Source organism: Pinus tabuliformis, chromosome 9 (assembly GCF_031772625.1).
Source record: "Pinus tabuliformis cultivar Carrire ecotype Pingquan chromosome 9, CPIR1, whole genome shotgun sequence".
Lineage (NCBI taxonomy): Eukaryota > Viridiplantae > Streptophyta > Pinopsida > Pinales > Pinaceae > Pinus > Pinus tabuliformis.
In genome coordinates, this window is record NC_142307.1 from 1,069,389,315 (window position 1) to 1,069,403,497 (window position 14,183).

Sequence of the window (14,183 nt, forward strand, 5' to 3'; positions counted from 1 at the left end):
CTCTTGATAGGTGATCCAAAAATGGATCCTGGATAAACCTCTAAGTCTAAAAGACTTCATATAAGAGGTAAAAGGTGCCAAATGGCACAAAACCTTTGTAAATCAGAGGAAAATTAAAATCGTAGGCTGCTCTCGGAAATAGTCTCATTGTAGAGGTCTCCTCATTCTGAATCCATCACAACTTGAATGGGCAAAAATGGACTTCAGATGAAGAAGTTATCATAAAAAGAAGTTTCCCTTTGTTCTTTGGGAAAGAGGTAAAAATCTGAAGAAATAAGGCCTATCGGAGGCTTAATTCAACAATAAATAGGAGCCGTTGGATTTGACCGATCAACGGTCCAAATCTTATCGGCAATCGCAATCGGCGGTGGCAGTCGGCGGATATCGAAGGCATACATGCGATGGGACCAAGCTGATTCGATACCGTGATCGCCGATATCGGCGGATCGCAATTGGCGTTTGCATAGACCATACCATATGGGAAGGCCTTGGGCTTGTGCAATCTGCGATTGCGACTTGTCACATCGCAATATCGCATCGGCACATTACAAAGGGGCGGTTATATGTTATATGTTATATATGCGATAGCGATGGTCGGACCCGACAACAATATGAATCGGATTTAATACATTTTGAAATCCGTCAAATGACAATTTTCTTTGTATTTTCATTTTTCGTTGGATAAACAAAATACGAAGGAAAAGTGCCCAACCCGATGAAACCGGACCCAAAAGGGTTCCGAAATGAAAACACATAATATTTGAAATCCGTCATATACCATTTTTGCGATATTTGCACAGTTTAACGTATTTTTAAAATACAAAGGAACAAGGCCGAAGTGACTTGCGATAGCGATTGAGGACGGACCCAATAGGGAAATAGACTAGATTTAAGGACTTTTGAAGTCTGGGGAACAATGTTCTCTGCGGATCTTTCTTGTGTCTGGTATATTTACCTGTCTAAGCTGAGAATGCCAAAGTTTGGGGATTTCAAGTACCGATTGCCCCTTCCGTTACAGAATAGGTGGCATCCATCCCTGAGGGCATTTAGCAATTATTGCTAATGCTTAGAGAAGGGATTCGAGCAGACAAAATCCGAAAGACAGAGAGCTCGAGAGGGAAAATGAACAGGCGGCACCGATTTGGCTTAAAAAGCCACAGAACAACAGAAGGAGGGACTATTGGTTGCTGAGGCTGTTGGTGGTGGTTTCTGTTGCTGAAATCGAAGCCAAAGTAGGAGGCTGAGACGAAGGAGGCAACGCAAAAGCAAAAACACAGCCAAGGGAGTCACTTGGAGTTCAAGTGAAAAGCCCAGAGAGCTGTAAACAGAGAGAGAGGGTAGGTTGAGCGAACAACGAAAAAGAGCTGAGCGCGTAGAGAGTCCTTGGAGTCACTTGGAGGTTGAGTGAAAATCCAGAGAGCTCAATTGACAATAGTGTATTGTTGCTGAAGGTTGCTGGAGTTGCTTGGAGGTCGAGCAACTCACTGAGGCATGCAGAGGCTGAGAAAAAGATCTCAGAGAAGCTAGAGCAGAGAGCCACGAGCCACAGCCAGAGCCGAAGAGCCAAAGCGAGAGCCAGGGAGAGAACTGAGAGCTAGAACCGAAGCCAAAGCCAAAGAGCCAGAGCCAGAGTCAGAGCTGAGAGCGAGAGCCAAAGCCAAGAGCCAGAGTGAGAGATAGAGCTAGAAAGTTGAGAGCTTCAGAGCCAGGGATGAGATGGTAAAGTAAGCCCATCGTGTTCTGTGTAAACCGATGGATTTGAGTCAAATACTTGTAAAAGAATTGCTGCCATAATCCCAAAGAGCCTAGTTGCGTTGAATAGAGCTCACGGAGACGTAACCCAAGAGTTTTGGGTGAACTCCAAATTAAATTGCTGTTATGTGTGTGCTTTACTTGATGCATTATTTACTGTTCTTTGTATTTAAAATATCAACATAAGCAACAACAATTACAACACTTAACAGTAAAAAATAAACACAAGCATACACCTATATTTTCAAGCATTTCTTAATTCCACATTGGTTAATCAATAAGACTTGGGAATATTTAAAGCTTTGGAAGTGGGAGAGGTTCTTGTAAATTAGACAAGAATCCTAAGAGCCCCATTTTCAGATCGGGTGGTATCAGAGCTTAATTTTGATTAACCCCACCTTCAAAGAAGGTGTTATCAAAGCTGGTTATACTAGAGCAAGTGGTATCATGATGCTTGATGGATAGAGCAAAGTTTGTTGTATGAAAGGTGTGTAAAGAGTCAGAGGTTGATTGTATGCTTGTTTGCAGATTGACTATTGTTTGAGTATGCAGAAATATGGATAGTCTTAATGAGGAAGTTCCAAAGCTGCCATGAAGGCCATTGAAACAGCTCCAAGAAGGAGTTGCATTACAGAGTGTGAAGATTGTATTCAGGAGGAATGCAATAGCTTGAAACTCATTTGCAGGATGCAGGTGTTCAGAAGCACACACTTGAATGAGAGAGTTGGGGAGACTCAAACAACCTTGAAGAGATTGATGGTGTTCCAAAGGGATCCACTTCTTTATTTGCTTCACCTCCTCATGAAGGCAATAAAGGTGAAAGAGGTAGGTATAAATATGGTTCTAAACATTTTCCTTTTGATTTTGCAAAGCATGGTAAATTTCCACATATGTATGGGAAAATAATTGCATGTTCCTTTTGTGGTTTGGATAACCATCATGTTTCTAGATGTTGGAAGAGAATGGCCACACACAGGAAACTTTTGAAGGAAAGGAAGCAAGAAGCCAAAGGTCCATTGGACAAGGAAAATCACGCTGTCAAGAAGATGCACATGCAGTGCACTTACTGCCATAAGCAAGGACATCTTGCTGCAAAATGTTGGACTTTGAATCCAGTAATGCTTCCACAAAAGCTGAAGAAAGTGGAAAGAGAAGATGAGAGAAATGGAAGTGAAGATTCCATGAATGATGTATCTCAGAATGATTCACATGATGATGTTGATGTGCAGACAAAGGTAGTACCTTTGGAAGGGATTGGGAAGGAACGGTTAGAGTTCTTATCCAATTAAGATTGCATGTCTATTGATGCATCTACATTATATTTCATTTCAGCTTCGAAAGTACAATGTGCTTAAGTGAAAGTTGAAGGATGAAATGCATGCATGAGCATGAGAGGCATGAACATAGGGATGTTGGATGATTTACTTGTTTTTGAACATGTATGTGTAATTAACTATCAGGGTTGATTGCTTTGACATGCATGTGATGCCATGTTGACTTGGAAGAAGTTAACTTGGTCTCCAAATGGAGGTAATGATGAAGTGTTTCATATTTTGAAAAAGAGTCCCAATGGTCTTTTCTACATGCTTGACTTGAAAAGTCATTTGTTTTAAAAGCATGTTTTGTGGGCTTGTTGTCTAGTCCATCATTTGTATGTAGATGTAAGACATGGAGGTGTTCACAAGATGTGAAATCTGTTTCTTTGTTGAAGCAGGAATTTAGTCCATCCAGTTGTTGTCTGTATGCCTATTGTTGTTAACAAATGTTGTTGGTAGCTTCTCAAACGGTACAAATGAAATTATTGTGGAGCAGATGTACTTCACATTTGTTTCAGCCACCTTAGATCAATGATCAATGCAGAGAAGCTCAAACCACCTTCTATGACCAGTTCAGCAGAAGTTCTGCAGAAAAGCAAGGAGGAAGACAACTCTTCCCAGGAAGACCAACCCATCCAAGGAGGGAAGTGGTCAGAAACTTTGGTTCAGAGGCACCATGCAAGGCAAGTGTAGGAAGGCTGAAAAGAAGAGGGTGAGTCACTCTCATTTACTATTCAGATTAGTATATCAGTCTTTTGGAGACCAAAAGTTCTTTTAGTGGGAAGGCGTGATCCAAAAATGGATCTTGGATAAACCTCTAAGTCTAAAAGACTTCATATAAGAGGTAAAAGGTGCCAAATGGCACAAATCCTTTGTAAATCAGAGGAAAATGAAAATCACAGGCTACTCTCAGAAATAGTCTCATTGCAGAGATCTTCTCATTCTAAATCCAGCGCAACTTGAATGGGTGAAAACGGACTTCAGATGAAGAAGTTATCATAAAAAGAAGATCCCCTTTGTTCTTTGGGAAAGAGGCAAAAATCTGAATAAATAAGGCCTGTCGGAGGCTTAAGTCAACAATAACAGGAGCCATCAGATCTGGCCGATCAACGGTCCAGATCTGATCGGCAATCTCAATCAGCGGTGGTAGCTGGCAGATATCGGAGGCATACATGCGATGGGACTAGGCCGACGCGATACCATGATCGCCGATATCGGCGGATCACAATCGGCGTTGGCATAGACCATACCATATGGGAAGGCCTTGGGCTTGTGCGATCTTCGATTGCGACTTGTCACATCGCAATATTGCATCGACGCATTACAGAGGGGCGGTTATATGTTATATGTTATATATGCGATAGCGATGGTCGGACTCGACGACAATATGAACCGGATTTAATACATTTTGAAATCCGTCAAACGACGATTTTCTTTGTATTTTCGTTTTTCGTTGGATAAACGAAATACGAAGGAAAAGTGCCTGACCCGATGAAACCGGACCCGAAAGGGTTCCGAAATGAAAACACATAATATTTGAAATTTTTCATAAGCCATTTTTGCGATATTTTCACAGTTTAATGTATTTTTAAAATATAAAGGAACAAGGCCGAAGCGACTTGCAATAGCGATTGAGGACGAACCTGATAGGGAAATAGACCGGATTTAAGGACTTTTGAAGTCCAGGGAATATTGTTCTCTGCGGATTTTTCCCGTGTTTGGAATATTTACCCGAGTAAGCCAAGAATGCCAAAGTTTGGGTATTTCAAGCACCGATTTCCCTTTCCATTACATAATAGTGGCATCCATCCCTGAGGGCATTTAGCAATGATTGCTAACGGTTAGAGAAGGGATTCGAGCGGACCAAAGCTGGAAGATAGAGAGCCCGAGAGGGAAAATGAACAGGCGGCAGTAATTTGGCTTAAAAAGCCACAAAACAATAGAAGGAGGGACTATTGGTTGCTGAGGCTGTTGGTGGTGGTTTCTGTTGCCGAAAGCGAAGCCAAAGTAAGAGACTGAGGTGAAGGAGGCAGCGCCGAAGCAAAAGCGCAGCCAAGGGAGTCACTTGGAGTTCAAGTGAAAAGCCCAGAGAGCTGTAAACAGAGAGAGAGGGTAGGCTGAGTGAACATCGAGCAAGAGCTGAGCGTGCAAAGAGTCTTTGGAGTCACTCGGAGGTTGAGTGAAAAGCCTGAGAGCTCAATTGACAGCAACATATTGTTGCTGAAGGTTGCTGGAGTTGCTTGGAGGTCAAGCGACTCAAAGAGGCACGCAAAGGCTGAGAGAAAGAGCTCAGAGAAGCCAGAGCAGAGAGCCACGGGCCATAGCCAGAGCCAAAGAGCCAGAGCCAAAGCCGAGAGCCAGAACTGGAGCCAAAGCCAAAGAACCAGAGCTAGAGTCAGAGCCGAGAGCCAGAGCTAGAGCTAGAGCTAGAGCCAAGAGCAAGAGCTAGAGTCGGAGCCAGAAAGCCGAGAGCTTCAGAGCCAGGGATGAGATGGTAAAGTAAGCCCATCGTGTTCTGTGTAAACTGATGGAGTTGAGTCAAAGACTTGTAAAAAAACTGCTGCCATAATCCTAGAGAGCCTAGTTGAGTTGACTAGAGCTCCTGGAGACGTAGCCCAAGAGTTTTGGGTGAACTTCAAATTAAATTGCTGTTACGTGTGTGCTTTACTTGCTGCATTATTTAATGTTCTTTGTATTTAAAATATTAGCATAAGAAACAATAATTACAACACTTAACAATAAAAAATAAACACAAGCATACACCTATATTTTCAAGCATTTCTTAATTCCGCATTGGTTAATCAATAAGACTTGGGAATATTTAAAGCTTTGGAAGTGGGAGAGGTTCTTGTAAATTAGACAAGAAGCCTAAGAGCCCCATTTTCAGATCAATAGGAGTTTGTTATTTTCCATCAGGGGCATCTTCTCTTCATCAATGGTATGAAGTTTGATGGATCCATTATCATATACAATGTCTATCTCATAGGGTTCGAGCCATTGAACACAAAAATTTCCTTTTAAAAATTTTAAACTGGAATGAAATAACAAATCCTAGTCTTGAAATTTAAATTTCTTCTTCTTGATGAATTTTTCATGCCACCGTGCTCTCTAGTGTTGTATCACTGATATGTGGTGTAAGGTATCTTGATGGACCTTATCCATCTCATTTACCTAGAGGCCCCTTTGCTTATGAGCTTTAGATAGGTCCATTCCAAGTTGTACCATTGTTTAACTGTCTGAATATTTGCCTCAATTAGTAAAATTTCTCTCTTCCCATACACTACTTCATACACAGTGTAGCCGATAGTAGTTCTCCATGTAGTCTGGTAGGCCCATAAAGTTTTAAGAGTCGATCAACCCAATCCTTGAGGTGTGGCCTGACAGTCTTGGTGATAATAGCCTCAAGAATATTATTTGTCCCTTCCACCTATCCATTGGATTATGGATGTGTTGAAGGCTATAAAATATTTTCCTCAACATCGGGGAATACCACTCAGTCGGGAACTTAAGACAACTCCTTTTCCGTTGGAATTGGTGGCTTCGACTGGGTATAATGGGACTAATTTCCTTTAAAAGAAATATAAATGAATGAAGGAAATAAAATGAGAATAATGGAACAATTTAAAGCTAAATATGATATTGATAAATAAACTTATTCTATGTATCTCCTGAGATAATATTTCTCTACATGTGATTTATAAAAAAATTTCACAAAGTATGCAACAATATAGATCATTAAACACTTTATGAAAAGAAAGAAAACAAAATTAACTAAATTGATTAAATAGTTAGTTAATTTTGTTGATTAAAATTGATCACATATAAGATCTCATTATTTCATAAACGATAAAAATGATACAATCCTACACATAAATAGTGATAATGTTTGATTGTTTGCAAAGCATACATGCAATGAAATAACTTATAGAAAATTTACTATCTATCTCAATGAAACATAACAGTAATATAAAGATAATACCAGATACATGAATACTCTGCTCATGAAAAAGATAGCTTCCAATTCATCTCTTCTATTAAATAAATTTGGAATAACAGTAGTGAAACTTCAAATTTGTCTATCAAAAATTCAGAACCCCTTCTCTAAAGAAATGAGAGGGGTTTTATAGTCTATTAAGATTACAAAAATAGTAAAATAAAAATAAAGATCTTAAAACAGTTCCAACAAACTAAGCTAGGATAAAGTAAATATAAATATATAATTTTGTTGTAACAATAAGTTCATGACTGTGTTGCAGGTTGATTTTCCATTCGCTCTCTGAGTCCACATATGTCCGTCATTGGCTTTAATTGGGGGGGATGAATCAGATGCATTCGCATCTGCCCTGTAAAGAATGCATTATTGAGTGCTGGTAGAAGATGAGTTGTCACATTATAAATATACCTCAACACAATCCATTAACTATGTAGTTTTACAAAGAAATGCCAATATCTTACGAGGTTTACTTTTGATAAACTTTTAATATCTTCAACCTTTTTCTTTGATGTTTCCTGCCATGACTTCATCAGAAATTTGACATCTAGTAAAGTGTCCTGTGGACACTCCTGTATTAGATTGGCTTGCAATAGACTATCGCTGATATATTCGGTGAGATTAGAAGAAAGATTTCTGGCTCTGATGATAGCCATTTCTGCTTACTTCATCCGTATGTCCCAATCATCGAAAAAAATATCTTTTTGAGATTCTTCAATTCGAGGAAGATTGGTCGATCTTCCTTCAACACTATCCTTCCAATCTATATACTCATAAATATTATCATAAAATTCTTCATAAAATATCCTCAGTTCAGACAACTTGTTAACCAAGGAATCATTAGACTTACACAAATCATGAATTAAAGTTAATTTATGACAAAAGACAATATGTTGTTTAGCAAGGAGTGTATCTAGTTCTCATGCTTCCTTTTTCACTTCATTAATTTCTGGATTTTCTTTCAATTGATTAATATTTTGTTGCAACTACTGTAATTGTGCATATTTATCTTTGATATCAAATTCATATTGTAGTTTCAAATCATGGAAATTCTTCTATAATTCAACAAGCTTTGCTTGCCATTGCTGTTCTATCGCCTGCCTTTCACTTTGGAGACTTTGTTCTAATTGAAAAATGTTTTGGTCCTTCTCCTTTATAAGCAGATGGACTTCTACTGATTTATCAATGGTTGCATTGGCATAAGCCCCTGCAAACTATGAGAGTTTGTTTAATTCTTCATAAGGGGCTGATTGGGCTCCTTTCTAGAGAACTTGAAAAGGAGTATCATTAGATACTAATCCCTGTGCATGTTCCAATTTTCTCTTCTTTATTTGTCTGCTCATAACTGATTTGTGTTTAGGACTATAAAACACATCTAAAGGAGGGATTTATTCAATTTCAAGAACTATCTATGATGTAGGAAATGTTGGGATTATTTCCATATCTTCAGCAATAGTAGTTTTCTTGGGAGCCTCAACAGTGAACGAGGTTGTCCCTTCATTTTCTGGAATCTGCAATGGTTCTTTGTTGACTGTAGTATTTAACTCCTGAGTTTCTTCGGCTGATAAGACATGACTAAACTCCTCCCAAATTTCATCCAACTTATTTTCTCCCTGATTTTTCTTTGTTTGCTCGACAACTGAAGTAGCAATCTTTGAGATGCGAAATAATCAGATATTTTGATGAGGAGGCTGATGTCTTTGGAACTTTAGTATTTTGTTGAGAATATCTCGACAAATCTTTTGGAAAATGGGATATCCTCTGACTACGGTATTGATTGAACTCAATCAATTCTTCAGGATTTAGTCGATCTGCTGTTAGCTTCTCAAATACGGAGTATTCTGGAACCATTTCAAACAAGTCATCAAATTTATCAGGCTCACTTGCGAGTTGCCCGATTCTAGCATGTGCTGTGACATCCTTTGTGATCCCATGTGGACCATACTGTCTGTTTGGGATGGTTGGAAAATTTAAAGCTTTAATTTGGTCAATTTCAAAAATAGCATGTTTGAAATTGTCCAATGCATAGATATCGTAAGATATAAGAAAAGAAGGCCAAATGGTTTTCTTGTCATCCTTGAGTACTTTAGGCAAACCACTCCCAACTATTTGATATGCAATTTCCTTGCCGAACAACTTATCAAGGACAAAAATAGGTAAATGTGAGGATTGGAAAGGCTACCATAAACCCGAATATAAGTGAATTATTCCTCCCGAAACTACCTTCCTAATGACATTAAGTCATTATTAGATTCTTTAGAGATTATGGGCACTTTGTTGCTGAAAACCTCTTGGTGAATAGGGAGGATGACTTCATGAAAAATCTTATAAAAATTAGAATGAAACTTGGATTCCCACAAGATATAATGGAAAATATGAATGGGGGTAGGGTAGTGAATTGTCCATTTCCAACCTATGGATGGAAAATCATATGAAAAGTAAATAGCATCCATGACATACACGCTCATAAAGAAAGGGGGAAGAGCTCTATCATTGATATTACGCTTTTATATGTAGTTTTGAATTTGAGTACTTAAATTATTAGACAATATATTTGCCTAATTCATAATATATCCACCTACAATAGCTTCCATTAACGGTACCCATTCTTCTGAGGATCTTTTTGTATTAAGGTAACCGTATAAACGACACATCATAACAACAACACGAGAGAAATGTCTAACAAGAGAAGCTAATCAATACATACCCCTATCCTTGCATTTATGCTTGTTCGGGTCCCTTCTCCACTCTCTGATAGGCTATGTTGGGTTTGGATTCTCATTCATAAACTTCTGGACAAACTGAGTGTCACACTTTTTATGTGGCAACGATAAGTGGCACATTTTCCTCAAATCTTTAGCCTTGAATGGTTTGATGATTGTCTGCTTTGGAGTCATGAAAACTATGTTTGTGATATCCAAATGGTTGATGATCCATCTCACCATATCCGTGTAGGGAAAGCTTTTAGGACGAGCTGCAATTCTAGGTAAAAGAGAATTGGTCACATCGTTCCATGTAGACTTAAAATTTGGAGTTGTAGCATATGTAGTAGCAATTTACTTCTCAATTACCCTTAAATTTTCATCTTCGAACAATTTGTATATGATTTCCCAAGAGGAGGACCCTGCGTTTGGTGTGCATGTAGTGTCTTTACATAACGATGACATTTCGATAATTTCATCAGGAGGTGAAACTGTCTGTGGTTGAACTACAAACTTCTTATTTTCTTTGATAATTCTTGACATCTCTTTCAATTGTTGTTTGTCGGGATTTACCTATTAAGAAGAAAAACAAGTATGAGTGACAAGGATGAGTAAATGGAAATAGTCTTTTCAATTCAATGTGAGATTAATGAAAAATCCTTTGGCCATTAATTATCACACAGAGTGGCCATTAATGATCAAATGTTTGTTAACGTGGCGCTTTGACACATGTTATTGTATCGACAGATCGCTATCGGTAAAATTTTGTCAACATTTTGTTATCGGGTGATATGGATAGAATTTTGCGATATGCGAACTCTGATATTGCAAGTCATGTGAGCAATTGCAAATTTGGAATGCAGGATGGGCAATATCGGGGAGCCGAGAATTAATTGAATGCGATATCAAAGATTGACATTTTGTTATGGTATTCAATTTGAAATCATCGATGCCGATAAGCCGATAACGTTTCACGTGTGGTTTAGTGGGACCAAATTTTTATAATATTTCTGTTTGTTTACTTGAAAACTCTTTAGATGCTTTAAAATGCTATTCAAAGGATTTATATTGGGAATACGATTATCGAGGTTTGCTGATCTGATTTTTAAACTTAAATTCTATTCGTTATGACTTTATGTAATATTATCTCATAAGAAACTATAAAAATGCCTTTAAGTCTAAAGAAAAGACTAAGCTTTGCTATACGAAAATTACCTTATTTTATTAACACAAAAAATGACTTTTTCCTAAAAATTTAAAGTGTGTCCATTATTTATTATTCTAAGTCTAATTATAATGGGGGGTTGTTGAATACTACAACAATTGGTGACACACTCGACGAAACAGTTTATCTCTGTAAAAATAGATAAGATCTTGATCTTATCAAGAAATCTTAGAAATTTGAAAATGATTGAAATTTAGATTGATAAAGATAACTATGAATTGAAATACTTCATTTTATTGTAAAACTTTTCAAAGCTTGTTATAGATAAAAATATTGATTGTGTAAATCAGTTACTAATAGGTTGAAAAAGTGAAGTAGAAATTATTTGAAGCTTTAGCATATTGAATAAACTTATTTGTCACTGGTAGAGCCATTGCTGCCAGTAGGCGTCCATAACCTCGACAGGGTTACCATTTAACCAAAAATGAACCAGTATCCCATCCACTTTATAATAACATTCTTGGAAGTAATGAATCTCTTTTTTTTCATATATATATATATATATATATTATATTTTCTTTTTTTTACTTAAAAGCCATTATCCTGGTTTGGTGGCGAGATGATGATAACACCACTCACAAGTCATAATAAAATTGAACAAGTTGACTTGTAATGAGACCTCTTGTCTTATAGTTTTGTAACTACAAGCCATCATCTTGGTTTGGTGGCCAATAGTGATAATGTCAATGTCATTAGTTTCCCATGATCATGGTAAGTAGGCTCGTAATGAGACCTCTTATTTTTTTTTTTTTTTTTTTTGAATTACACTCTAAGAAATTTAAAATTAATGGATGGGGAGGTCTCATTTACTCGTTAAGAGTTTTGGATGACCATTTAAAGTAAAAGATTCTATAGCTTCAATATAATTTCTACTTTGTTAAAAATAACTTTTCAAAATTGATTTACAGACATAGATTTTTTAAAGGTTCCAAGCAAAGAGATTTCACAATTAAATGGATATAACATTTCAAAGATTTGAAATAGATGCAATACTAAATTTCAATTTATATTTTTGATTTTTGAATTCTTTCTTGAATAAGTGAATACCTTAATAATGAAGAGAAACTTCCAATGTAAACTAAAAAGTGTACTACTTAACACTATTTAAAACTAAAAACACTGCTTTGTATATATGAGAACAAATGTTCCTTTAAGAAAAATATTTTTTTGAGAATAAGTTCATTAACGGGAAGCGTATCCTTCTTCCCTTGTAAATATTGTAAGATAAAGTTTGATGGACCTACCTTCTCAAAAATTTGAAATGGACCAAGCTAGAGCTTTTGAAATTTAGCGTGTTTTCCCTTATCCTCGTGATCTTTATCCCATTTCAGAACTAAGTCTCCAATTCCAAAATTTTTATCTTTGACTGAATTTATATCAAATGAAGCTTTGACCAATTGTTGATGGTGAGCATGGACTTCTTTAGCTTTATTTCTTCCTTCTTCCAATTTAAGGATTTGGGACATCCTTAATTGCAGAGAAGAAGAAGGCTGTTCTTCAATAAATTGTATTAGGGCTAATGAGGGATGTACTAGATTAGGAGGTAAGACAAATTATTTCCCATCTAGTAGATGAAAAGGAGAAGTACCTATAGAGGTCTTCTCAGTTATTCTATCAGCCCACAAAGCAAATATTAAAGTCTTATGCTAGTTCTTTTGATTTTGGTCAATGGTTCATTTTATAATTCTTATAAGGTTTTTATTAGTGAATTCAGCTGACCATTTTCTTGAGGGTAGTAATTTGTAGAATAATTAAGTTTAAATCCCCTTTTCAGAGCAAATTCAATCATTTCATTTCAAGAAAAATAAGAAGCATTGTCAAAAATAAGAGCATGAGGTATACCAAACTTGGTAATGATAAATTGATCAGTGAATTCAATAATGCTATCATAATTGGGTAGCTTCAAAGGTATTTCCTCTACCCATTTCGTAAAGTAATCTGTTGCAGTCAAAATGTATTTATGTTTTTTGGAAGAATGAGGAACGATCTCACCTATTATGTCCAGTCCCCATTGCTCAAAAGGTTACTCAATGTTAACCGAGAGCAAAGGCATGGATGGTTTCTTTTGTCTTCCTGAAGCAATTTGATAAAATTTTCATTTTCTCACATAAATGTGAGTGTCTTTGAACAAAGTTGGCCAGTAATATCCAGCATGCAGGATCTTGTGAGAAGTTGTATCTCCACTGTAGTGCCCACCAGCTGGTCCATCATGAAGTTCCTGTAAAACGTTTTCTGCTTCAGTTTGTCCAAACATCTTAATAAAAGATAATCGTAATTGTTTCTAGACAAAACATCATTGATGAGTTGATGTTGATTAGCTTTTAATATCAAGGCTCCTTTTCTTTTATAATCGAGTACAGATGGAGCATAACCATTTTTCAAATAAACGATCAAGTCAATGTATTGAGATTTAGTATCAACAGGAAGTACCTCTGTGATTTGAACATTAGTATCTGTACCTTTATCAACTTATGCATCATTTATTCCAGTACTCAATCTACAAAATCTTGACCTTTCACAATTTTGGCAGGTTTTATTTCTAGGTTATATTCTTGCAAGGCCATAACCAGTTAGCCCTTTGTCTCCTAATTCTTTTTGAATAAGTAATTGCCTAACCGCTGAAAAAGGGACAATGAATTTAGTATGAGTTTTCAAGAGAAAAGGTATGAAATACTTTATCGCTTTGAAAAATAAAAAGGCTTGTGTTTCTACTCCAGAATAATTTAATTCATCTCGAAATTTTGAATTGAAGAAAGAAATAGGAGATTCAATTTTCCGTTCATTTGGTTGTGTTAAGATTGATGCATATGATAGTTTGGAGGCAAAAGTATATAAAATGAATTGATCAGAAAAATTAGGAGTTGATAGAGAAGGAGCATCAATAACAACTTGCTTGATTGCTTTAAACGACTCAATTTCATTATCTCCCCATTTAAAAAGTGATTTTTTCTTGATCATGATTTGTAATGGTAGGACGATTTGAGAGAACTCAGGGACAAATCACTTGATAAAATTAATTTGGCCAAGAAAAGATTTTATTGATTTTTTGGTATGTGGCATAGGAATTTCAAAAATTGCCTTAATTCTTTCTGGATCAATAAAAATTCCATCTTTGGATACAATAAAGTCAAGGAGTTTTCCTTCACTAAGAGAAAAAAATGACTTCTTAGGGTTTAGAGAAATTCCATACCTTTTGC